This window comes from Acanthochromis polyacanthus, chromosome 9 (genome assembly GCF_021347895.1).
Source record: "Acanthochromis polyacanthus isolate Apoly-LR-REF ecotype Palm Island chromosome 9, KAUST_Apoly_ChrSc, whole genome shotgun sequence".
In the NCBI taxonomy this organism is placed as follows: domain Eukaryota; kingdom Metazoa; phylum Chordata; class Actinopteri; family Pomacentridae; genus Acanthochromis; species Acanthochromis polyacanthus.
In genome coordinates this window covers 16,917,887-16,928,320 of record NC_067121.1, presented here as the reverse complement: position 1 = coordinate 16,928,320, position 10,434 = coordinate 16,917,887, and the positions used below count along the sequence as shown (strand labels likewise).

Below are 10,434 nucleotides of genomic sequence, written 5' to 3'. Positions count from 1 at the left end.
TTGAAGATGCCCCACAGATGCTCAATAGGGTTTAGGTCTGGAGACATGCTTGGCCACTCCATCACCTTTACCTTCAGCTTCTTTAACAAGGCAGTGGTCATCTTGGAGGTGTATTTGGGGTTGTTGTCATGCTGGAATACTGCCCTGCGACTCAGTTTCCAAAGGGAAGGGATCACGCTCTGTTTCAGTATGTCACATTACATGCTGGCATTAATTTTTCCTCAATGAACTGTAGCTCCCCAGTGCCGGTAGCACTCATGCAGCCCCAGACCATGACACTCCAACCACCACGCTTGACTGTAGGCAAGCCACACTTGTCTTTGTACTTCTCACCTGGTTGCCGCCGCACACGCTTGACATCATCTGAACCAAATAGGTTTATCTTGGTCTCATCAGACTATAGGACATGGTTCCAGTAATCCATGTCCTTAGTCTGCTTTTTTTAGCAAACTGATTGCGGGCTTTCTTGTGCATCATCTTTAGAAGAGGTTTCCTTCTGGGACGACAGCCATGCAGACCAATTTGATACAGTGTGCAGCGTATGGTCTGAGCACTGACAAGCTGACCCTCTACCCCTTCAACCTCTGCAGCAATGCTGGCAGCACTCATACATCTATTTTCCAAAGACAACCTCTGGATATGACGCTGAGCACGTGCACTCAACTTTTTTGGTCAACCATGGTGAGACCTGTTCTGAGTTGAACCTGTCCTGTCAAACTGCTGTATGGTCTTGGTCATCATGCTGCAGCTCAGTTTCAGGATGTTGACAATCTTCTTATAGCCTAGGCCATCTTTATGAAGAGCATCAATTCTTTTTTTCAGATCCTCAGAGAGTTCTTTGCCATGAGGTGCCATGTTGAACCTCCAGGGTCCAGTATGAGAGTGTGACAGCGATTACAATTTAATACACCTGCTCCCCATTCTCACCTGAGACTTTGTAACACTAACGAGTCACATGACACTGGGGAGTGAAAATGGCTAATTGGGCCCAGTTTGGACATTTTCACTTGGGGTGTACTCATTTTTGTTGTCAATGGTTTAGACATTAATGGCTTTGTGCTGAGTTATTTTGAGGGGACACTGTTATTTGAAGCTGTACACTGACTACTTTGCATTGTATCAAAGTGTCATTTCTTTAGTGTCGTCCCATGAAAAGATAGAATTAAATATCTGCAAAAATGTGAGGGTGTACTCCCTTCTGTGAGACACCGTATATATATATATATATATATGTATATATATATATATATATATATGTATATATATATATATATATATATATATATATATATATATATATATATATGGCATGCTATGGCATGCCGTTTAGGAAATTATATATATAATGAAAGTCGATATATATATAATGAAACTTGATATATATATAATGAAACTTGATATATATATAATGAAACTTGATATATATATAATGAAAGTCGATATATATATAATGAAACTTGATATATATATAATGAAAGTCGATATATATATAATGAAACTTGATATATATATAATGAAACTTGATATATATATATATATCAACTTTCATTATATATATATCGACTTTCATTATATATATATATCAACTTTCATTATATATATATCTCGACTTTCATTATATATATATATATCGACTTTCATTATATATATATATCGACTTTCACTATATATATATCAACTTTCATTATATATATATCAAGTTTCATTATATATATATATCAACTTTCATTATATATATATCAAGTTTCATTATATATATATCGACTTTCATTATATATATATATCAACTTTCATTATATATATATCAAATCTTTTTTTCCTACCGAGCCCCGGAAGGGACATGTCCGTATGGCGAAGCGACAACGAAGGACACTCACCCGGACGAGAATTTTATTGAGTTTTATTTTAAAATCGGCCTGAAACACACAGACATTCAAGCAGTGCGATGCGCTAAGAGTCTGCCATGCAGACCAGCGATCCTGATAATGGTAAGTTTTATTTCTCCAACATCCTGCTGTTATCCTACTATGAATACGCTAGCTACAACAGTCCCACATCAGTATTATGAACGTTCCGCCAGCTAACGCGGTCCGGACACCGGATCAGTGATTAGAGGTTGGCGTTCAACTATTGTTTGCCAGCCAGTTAGCCGCTGGTAAGCTAACAAGCTATGAAACAACTCCTTATAAAACCGGAGGAAAGCAGCAGCAATATTTCAGTCCAAGACCTGTATTCAGAACCTCCCACGCTGTTGCACAATGACCCATTAATCATATTACTGAACTATATGGTTATCATTGAAATTTCCCTTGAAGAACCAGTGAACTCTTTGCGAACACATTTTAATTTATGTGTTGATTATGTTTCGTATCAGTAATACAAGTCTAAAAAACTGATTCAAATGATCAAGTTAACACAATGAAGTAAAGAGTACTGGTAATCTGCAGCTATTTTCATAATTTCAAGGTGAAATTCTGATGTGTGATTTTCTAGCTTTGCAGATGTGGAAATCCAATGCACTGATTTCTTATACACAGATGCTTTTGGTGTTTTTTGTTGTAAAATAAAACAAGGCATTTATCACTGTTGGAAATTATTACAGGTATTATTTGTAACACTTTCTAACATTGTATGGACAAAGCAATAAATCAGTTAATGGATAAAATCATTTGTATTACAGATGCTATCAACAGCATGTCTTGTTCATTTTATTTAGTTGTCGGCCTTGGATGATGAGGTCCAGTTACCAGGAGCACTAGTCTGCAGCTTACTGGTTCCGTCCTGCAGCTCCTCCACGCTGTCCTCCTCTCTACAGACCAAATCAAGTAAGATCTGTTTAGACTATGCAGACATCAACATGATCAGTATGTTATCTTTTGACCCATCCTAAAATCACAAAATAGAACATTTACTTTAAGTTAACTGTGTTTATGAAAATAGAAAATAATTACTGACAACTAGTACTTTTTGGTGCTTTTATGCAGGAAAAGGGAACCAGGAAGCTGCTGTGGATCCTCTGCAGTATCTGGAGAGGTCAGAGGAACGGTTCTTGGAACAGATCGGAAGACACCAAGACGTGACCTCTGCCATGCTCCAGAACATCCAGAAGATGAATGAAAACCTTGGTTGCACTGATGGGACGCATGGTGTCGGTGCTGGAGCAACTGTCCCAGAATTAAACTGCATTGTTGACTATTGGCTTTTCTAGAAAATAAATCTTTTTTAGTACTTCACCTGTTTTGTATTTTACTCATGCACTTTGGATGAATGAACAGAAATTTGTGATGAGAGATGCAAATTTTGTCTATAATCTACAGAGACTTTATTCAGTGTTCAGTGCACACTTTTGTTACACACATTTTGACAGATAAGCAGTTGTGCTTTTCAAGCAGATTTTAGTCAGAAACATCAGTAGCATACGTTGTTGTTTTTTTACTGTTACACCAATCTAGGTAGATAAACTGCACTACTGCAGCAGACATATTATTGAAATGTGCTTCTATTATGTGTCTACATACACTGCTCACAAATAGTTATTCAACTTTTGGGTGAAATTGATGGAAAATATAAAAAGTGCATGCTGTAGTGATATATCATAAAAGTAGGGTATTTAACTAGAAACATGCAATAGTGATTTCCTCATCTCAAAAAAAATTATTGAATCAAAAGCTAACAACAGTGGAGGGTATGTCACAATAAAAATGTCTCAGTTTGGACAGAACAGCAGCCTTCAGCTGAAATCCAGTACAATTGTGTCCCACCAGTGGCGTGATCATGGATGTGTCCAGGCAGCAGCTGACCTCTGCCTCGTAATTAGCCTTAAGACCAGCTATAAAGATAAACATAGATATTATCATTATCATCAACATATGGTGCATGTGTTTAACCTTTAAGCTATGTAGGGATGCAAATGTAGTCGAAGCTAAGTAGCTAAGCTAATGCTAACACGTTCAGTGTTCAGAATCAAAACATCTCTAAAAATTACCTGTTTTCTCAAACGTAGTCGCCATTCCCTGTGACAACCATGAAGACAGATAGATAATCACAGAAGAGCTCATCTGAAGAGCAAATGTCCAATAAGGTTCCTGTTTTTGTTTGCCATGTCCTTCCAGGGCTCAGTAGGAAAAAGTCTGAATATATGGAATGAAACTTTGAATAGATGGAATGAAAATCTGAACATTCTATATTCCGACTTTCATTATATATATATCAAGTTTCATTATATATATATCAACTTTCATTATATATATATCAATTTTCATTATATATATATCAAGTTTCATTATATATATATCGACTTTCATTATATATATATCAACTTTCATTATATATATATATATATCAACTTTCATTATATATATATCAACTTTCATTATATATATATCAACTTTCATTATATATATATATCAACTTTCATTATATATATATCAATTTTCATTATATATATATCAAGTTTCATTATATATATATCGAGTTTCATTATATATATATCAAGTTTCATTATATATATATTGAGTTTCATTATATATATATCAAGTTTCATTATATATATATCGAGTTTCATTATATATATATCAAGTTTCATTATATATATAATTTCCTAAACGGCATGCCATAGCATGCCGTTTAGGAAATTATATATTGAATGAAAGTCGATATATATATAATGAAAGTCGATATATATATATAATGAAAGTTGATATATATATAATGAAAGTTGATATATATATAATGAAAGTCGATATATATATATATATATAATGAAAGTCGATATATATATAATGAAAGTTGATATATATATAATGAAAGTCGATATATATATATATATATATATATATATATATATATAATGTTCAGATTTTCATTCAATATATTCCGATTTTCATTCAATATATATCGACTTTCATTATATATATACTTGTACTTTCATTATATATATATCAACTTTCATTATTTATATATCGACTTTCATTATATATATATCGACTTTCATTATATATATATCGACTTTCATTATATATATATCAACTTTCATTATATATATATCAAATCTTTTTTCCTACCGAGCCCCGGAAGGGACATGTCCGTATGGCGAAGTGACAATGAACACTCACCCGGACGAGAATTTTATTGAGTTTTATTTTGAAATCGGCCTGAAATACACAGACATTCAAGCAGTGCGATGCGCTAAGAGTCTGCCATGCAGACCAGCGATCCTGATAATGGTAAATTTTATTTCTCCAACATCCTGCTGTTATCCTACTATGAATACGCTAGCTACAACAGTCCCACATCAGTATCATGAACGTTCCGCCAGCTAACGCGGTCCGGACACCGGATCACTGATTAGAGGTTGGCGTTCAACTATTGTTTGCCAGCCAGTTAGCCGCTGGTAAGCTAACAAGCTATGAAACAACTCCTTATAAAACCGGAGGAAAGCAGCAGCAATATTTCAGTCCAAGACCTGTATTCAGAACCTCCCACGCTGTTACACAATGACCCATTAATCATATTACTGAACTATATGGTAATCATGGAAATTTTCCTTGAAGAACCAGTGAACTCTTTGCGAACACATTTTAAATTATGTGTTGATTATGTTTCTTATCAGTAATACAAGTCTAAAAACTGATTCAAATGATCAAGTTAACACAATGAAGTAAAGAGTACTGGTAATCTGCAGCTATTTTCATAATTTCAAGGTAAAATTCTGATGTGTGATTTTCTAGCTTTGCAGATGTGGAAATCCAATGCACTGATTTCTTATACACAGATGCTTTTGGTGTTTTTTTGTTGTAAAATAAAACAAGGCATTTATCACTGTTGGAAATTATTACAGGTATTATTTGTAACACTTTCTAACATTGTATGGACAAAGCAATAAATCAGTTAATGGATAAAATCATTTGTATTACAGATGCTATGAGCAGCATGTTTTATTTAGTTGTCGGCCTTGGATGATGAGGTCCAGTTACCAGGAGCACTAGTCTGCAGCTTACTGGTTCCGTCCTGCAGCTCCTCCACGCTGTCCTCCTCTCTACAGACCAAATCAAGTAAGATCTGTTTAGACTATGCAGACATCAACATGATCAGTATGTTATCATTTGACTCATCCTAAAATCACAAAATAGAACATTTACTTTAAGTTAACTGTGTTTATGAAAATAGAAAATAATTACTGACAACTAGTACTTTTTGGTGCTTTTATGCAGGAAAAGGGAACCAGGAAGCTGCTGTGGATCCTCTGCAGTATCTGGAGAGGTCAGAGGAATGGTTCTTGGAACAGATCGGAAGACACCAAGACGTGACCTCTGCCATGCTCCAGAACATCCAGAAGATGAATGAAAACCTTGGTTGCACTGATGGGACGCATGGTGTCGGTGCTGGAGCAACTGTCCCAGAATTAAACTGCATTGTTGACTATTAGCTTTTCTAGAAAATAAATCTTTTTTAGTACTTCACCTGTTTTGTATTTTACTCATGCACTTTGGGTGAATAAACAGAAATTTGTGATGAGAGATGCAAATTTTGTCTATAATCTACAGAGACTTTATTCAGTGTTCAGTGCACACTTTTGTTACACACATTTTGACAGATAAGCAGTTGTGCTTTTCAAGCAGATTTTAGTCAGAAACATCAGTAGCATATGTTTTTTTTTACTGTTACACCAATCTAGGTAGATAAACTGCACTACTGCAGCAGATATATTATTGAAATGTGCTTCTATTATGTGTCTACATACACTGCTCACAAATAGTTATTCAACTTTTGGGTGAAATTGATGGAAAACATAAAAAGTGCATGCTGTAGTGATATATCATAAAAGGAGGGTATTTAACTAGAAACATGCAATAGTGATTTCCTCATCTCAAAAAAATTTATTGAATCAAAAACTAACAACAGTGGAGGGTATGTCACAATAAAAATGTCTCAGTTTGGACAGAACAGCAGCCTTCAGCTGAAATCCAGTACAACTGTGTCCCACCAGTGGCGTGATCATGGATGTGTCCAGGCAGCAGCTGACTTCTGCCTCGTAATTAGCCTTAAGACCAGCTATAAAGATAAACATAGATATTATCATTATCATCAACATATGGTGCATGTGTTTAACCTTTAAGCTATGTAGGGATGCAAATGTAGTCGAAGCTAAGTAGCTAAGCTAATGCTAACACGTTCAGTGTTCAGAATCAAAACATCTCTAAAAATTACCTGTTTTCTCAAACGTAGTCGCCGTTCCCTGTGACAACCATGAAGACAGATAGATAATCACAGAAGAGCTCATCTGAAGAGCAAATGTCCAATAAGGTTCCTGTTTCTGTTTGCCATGTCCTTCCAGGGCTCAGTAGGAAAAAGTCTGAATATATGGAATGAAACTTTGAATAGATGGAATGAAAATCTGAACATTCTATATTCCGACTTTCATTCCATATATTCCGACTTTCATTCAATATATATAGACTTTCATTATATATATATATATATATCAACTTTCATTATATATATATCTCAACTTTCATTATATATATATCAAGTTTCATTATATCGACTTTCATTATATATATATATATATATATATATATATATCGACTTTCATTCAATATATATATATCGACTTTCATTCAATATATAATTTCCTAAACGGCATGCCATAGCATGCCATATATATATATATATATATATATATATACATATATATATATATATATATATATATATATATATATATATATATATACCTGTTTACAGAGTACCAATGGATGTACACACAGCTATCACTGGATTATCCTACTTACTGAAGAAAAAGTTGAAATGGGGCGATTCTCAAGTGATTTCTTACAGGGAGCCTGACTTCCATTATCAGAGACATTGGAATCCTTGAAAAATGTGTGTATAAAATTATGAATATAATTTTTGTGTTGAGATTAGGCTGAGCTATGACCTCAAACATAAGGATCATATTTTTGACGCATATTACAGCAACCATGAAGTAGGATGTAACGTAACTCCACTAGCCGCTGTGAGCTGTCATATACCTCAGCTGCTCCAGGTGCTGGCTGTCTCAATGTCCAGGGGGAATACCTGACACTGTTCTAACACCATCAGTCCCTGTCTGTCACCTCACCTGTAGCTTCACTGTAGGTGTGTGGTCAGAGCATTTCATGGCTCTACCACCTTGCAGCTGACATGCTGGTTTCAATGGATATTCAGGAAGATTTATAACAATACTGATGGAATTCTAACATTACATCTGCAGGCACCATTACATTATTGGTACATGAAAATTTGTATACAGTATAGTAGGATGTTTAAGTAACCCTCGATTGATTAAAAATATAGGATAGTTACACATCAGGAACTTGTGTCAAAGTGTCCTTGTTCTGCTCAGGACACCCACATAGCAAAGACATCAAAGTGAGACCATCCAGCCTTTTGTTATGCTTTCTCTTTCTTTCTTGAGCGCAGGTTTTCTGTCAATATTTTGTTGTCCAACAGTTTGTATCTAGTTCACAGCTTAAGCATACACACTTTCACTAATATAAACATGAAAAGATTCTTTATTTACAGTTTTATTTACAGAAGTACTTGGTTGTATGTGGTTTATTGTTTCTATAAAGGAAAACCAAGCATAGCGAAAATGGCTTTGCAAACAATTTCCAGAAAAACAGCAATTACTTTAAGTGTGTGCACAGCCCTCTAATGAGCACCACTGCTGGTTATATTGGCTCCACCAATGGCTCCATAGCACTAATTGCACAACTACAAAATAATTCTCCATGGATTGATTACGACCAGTGACCCTTTTCACATACCCTATAATATAAAAATATTAATTGGCCTGAAGCCACTTTGCATAAAGTTTTTAACATCTTTATTTTACACTATATATTTTGCTCCCAACAGAGGTTGTCACCACCCAAGTCTTTTTTCTGTATCCAACATCTGGCTGTCAAAGTGTGCCAAAACTTGTCTTTAAGGAAAGGAAGCTGCTGGGTGCACCTGCAATAACATAAAAGACCGATATGAACATTTTTGAGTGACGTTGATCCATTGGCTTTCCCTTTGGAAACACTTACACTCTGGAAAAGACTCAAACACAGAGATGACAGAACAGCTGGGTTTACATTTGCAGCAGAACAACTACCTTTTGGTCTCTGATGCATAATGTCATAACAGGTCACTGACAAGTGATGCTGAAGTAGAAACCTCTGCAGACCAATGGTCAGGACTGCTAAAACATGAGAGGACTTCAAAAAGTTCTCTTCCTTGTCAGAAATGTCACAAATTGCTTCAAACATTTGAGTTTTTGCAGACAGTGATAGAAGGCTTTATGGTATACAGTTATGGCCCCAGAGGAGAGTTACAACCCTTGTTTCAGGGCGAGAAACTTTTTAAAGTACTCTCATAGTCCAGTACTACAGAATGCCTGACTATGTCTATGTATGTGTCGTGAGTGGAAAAGGTTGGAGTGTTTGGTGTGTATTTTTGTGCATGCTCATGCACGAGCACCCACGTCAAACCCATAGGAAGAGCAGCGTCTGGAATCATTTAAAGGAGTGAGAGCACATTCCCACATGTGGAATCATTCCTCCCAATAGGAGTGTCAATACTTCCAAGACAGCTTTGCTTTCACTATGATTCAGGTAGCATTTTTTCCTATAGATTTCACTTTTTCCTATGCAAGTCTCCAAAAAATGCCAGAATAGGATCGAGGAAGAAGTTATAACAGTTAGATAAGGCTAAGGAAAAGACATACAACAGCGGACTAGGTTGTTAATAGAAATTCTGATGACACCTTCAGTTAAGAGCATTTAAAACGGACAACAAAAGAACATGAAAAATAGATCTAATTAATCAATGAAGCAGTTAAATATCAATTTTTTAACAGCAAAAATAGATATTTTACAATTGTTTGCTTTTAACAACACTGTGTTTCTTTGTCTCAGTCATTTCTGAATTCCTTATTCTGTCAGATTATTTCCTGTTGGAGGTGTAAAGGATCTCTATTTTTAATTAATCAAACCTTTGGCAAGCCTCATCTAAGCATATATATTTAGTGGTATGTGTGTGAGTTTGACTTCAAGTAAATTGCAGGTCCCATGTTTACTGTGTCACACAATATGGCAATGTTGTTCAGTTTTTAATAGTTATTCAGTAAACAGCAATAAATAACACAGGGGAATAAGCTGTAGGTGGCATTATGTTCAAAGAGAATACAGGTTAGACAGATTATTAGTTATGTCTTTTAGTGGGATATATATATATATATATATATATATATATATATATATATATATATATATATATATATATATATATATATATATATGTAAAGTAGAAGTTACACACACACACACACATACACACACAGACATAAACTACCATTCAGAAGTTTGGACTACAATATTTACACCTTACACTTGTTCTGTTCATTAA

The 10,434-nt window shown here is 34.9% G+C and overlaps 1 long non-coding RNA gene across 3 annotated transcripts; it reads left to right on the top strand.

Moving 5' to 3' along the window:
• Nucleotides 1–1,615: 1,615 nt before the first annotated feature.
• On the top strand, nucleotides 1,616–6,777 carry LOC127535498 (uncharacterized). Of its 3 annotated transcripts, none has more exons than XR_007944338.1 (3): nucleotides 1,616–1,988; nucleotides 2,717–2,825; nucleotides 6,213–6,777. It is a non-coding gene; the product is annotated as an uncharacterized LOC127535498 (long non-coding RNA). The 3 variants fall into 3 exon arrangements; XR_007944337.1 differs by lacking the exon at nucleotides 2,717–2,825 and adding an exon at nucleotides 5,945–6,053 and having other exon boundaries at nucleotides 1,617–1,988; XR_007944339.1 differs by lacking the exons at nucleotides 1,616–1,988; nucleotides 2,717–2,825 and adding exons at nucleotides 5,116–5,225; nucleotides 5,945–6,053.
• The last annotated feature ends 3,657 nt before the right edge of the window (nucleotides 6,778–10,434 follow it).